Source organism: Oratosquilla oratoria, chromosome 20, assembly GCF_046742065.1.
Source record: "Oratosquilla oratoria isolate Oo_2021 chromosome 20, ASM4674206v1, whole genome shotgun sequence".
Taxonomy (NCBI): domain Eukaryota; kingdom Metazoa; phylum Arthropoda; class Malacostraca; order Stomatopoda; family Squillidae; genus Oratosquilla; species Oratosquilla oratoria.
Genome location: NC_134796.1, coordinates 50,788,977 through 50,791,476, shown reverse-complemented (window position 1 = coordinate 50,791,476; position 2,500 = coordinate 50,788,977).

Genomic DNA, 2,500 nt, shown 5'->3' with positions numbered 1-2,500 from the left:
ATATATATATACATATATATATATATATATGTGTGTGTGTGTGTGTGTGCGTGTGTGTGTGTGTGTGTGTGTGTGAGAGAGAGAGAGAGAGAGAGAGAGAGAGAGAGAGAGAGACAGAGATACAGATATGATAGATACTCGCAGATGTTTGATAGAAAGAAAGAGATATTCACCCCAATCTTGGATACTTGTGTGGGCTCCTTACTCTCGCCCAAGTCTTCAGCGATGAACTTGTACACTTAGATGGCGTGTGGGGCGTTTCCTTAGATTAAGTGTGTACCTCACTTATTACAATTGTAGTGGCATGTTACTACAATTGGTGAAGGCACTCGTCAATGAGAGAATGGATGGAATTAAGAAAACTCCAATTCTCTCGAGACTCGTTTATTGTAATTAAAATGCGTGGTATAGGCGAATTAAGCTGTTGTCTTGGCGGCGGAATAGCATTCTTTATGCAAGAAGGATACAATGTACATTTAGGAGCACTGCGAACAATTTTGCTTACGTATTATAATTCTAAACACACAGAATAATACTTCTAACATTTATAGATATTTACATATAGATTATTTGGTACATAAAAGTTTCAACAGTATTATATTTCCATAGTACTAACTCTAACGGGGTGAAAATCATTAATACAGAAATTAATTACGGTACACGAATGTTATAGAAAACGAATTCTTCAAGGCGTGACCTTACTACACAATGAAGGGTTACAATGGCGAGCAAAAGCAGGTAGATAAATAAATAGATAAATAAATAAATACAAAAAAAAATGAACATAAGAATAAGATAAGAAAAAAAAAAGATAATATGATAAGTAGATAAATACAGTAAACAAATGAATTAATGAGCATATTAATGTAAATAGATAAAAGAAAAAATAAAGGGAATTGGTAAACCTCAATCAACCAAATATCAACTCTACTCGTCGACCAAGAAGAGGAAATTTCTTGAAGAAGTTAGAGGAACACCAACAAGAATGGATTGTCTATGATACTTAATACTGTATCAAGATGAGTTTAGTTTCGGATAGCAATTTTTGCGTTTCTGTAAGATTTCTTTTCCCTCGACATAACCAAAGAAGCAAAGAAAGATACGAGAGTCTTTCACCACCATCATCACTATCACCACCATCACCACCGCATTCAGTATATACATACATAGATACGTACAGACATAGTATACATACATGTATATATACACACATTATGCACACATTATCCATACCTACCTACCTATACACACATACACACACACACACACACGCACGCACGTACACACACACAGACACACACACACACACACACACACACACACACACACACACACACACACACACACACACATATATATATATATATATATATATACATATACACTGAATGGATCTCTCTTGATAGCGTATTGGTTTAAGTCACTGTATCTTTGTTACGGGTTAGCTGGGTTTGAATTCTCGGCTCGTCCACGTTTCAATTTCCAACGGATGCCTCCATCGAGCGATTCTTCAGTCTCGACTTCAATGGCATGGAATCAAAAGTGATTTGTGGTTGGAATATATATATATATATATATATATATATATATATATATATATATATATATATATACATATATATTTCATATCACATATTGTATATCATATAGTGTCTATCTTATATCGTATATTGAATATTGTATATATAGATTGTATACTGTATATTGCATATTGCATATCATATATTGTATACTGATTATTGTATATCGTATATCATGTATTATATATCATATATTATATATAATTTATCACATTTTGCATATTGCATGTTGCATATTGTATATTGTACATTGTGTATCGTATATCGTGTATGGTATATTGTACATTGCATATCATGTATTACATACTATATATTCTATATTGTGTATTGTGGATTATATGCTGTATATTGTATATTGCATGTTACATATTACATATTAGATATAGTATATCTCATATTGTTCATTGTATATTGCATGTTGTACTCGTATATTGAATTTTATATATTATATTTTACATATTATATATTGCATATTGTATATTGTATATTATATATTGTATCGTGTATACTATATTGTATATTACTGTATATTGTATATTACTGTATATTGTATATAGTGTATAGTGTATATATTATATGTTATGTATTATCATATATTACATATTATGTTATATATCATACATTGTACATTATATATCATAAATTATATATCATAAATATATATCATAGTTTATCTTCTATTGAACATACTGCATATTGTATATGTATTGCATGTTATATGTTTTATGCTATATATTATATACATACTAAATCTATGTTGTGCATCAAGGTTACTGAGACACTGAGACTATCACGTAATCCGAGACGAAATGAGGTCGGCCAAGACGGCGACGGCGGGGCTGGCGGAAGAGGAGGAAGAGGAGGAGGAAGAGGAGGAAGAGGAAGAGGAGGAGGAGGAAGAGGAGGAGGAGGAAGGGGAG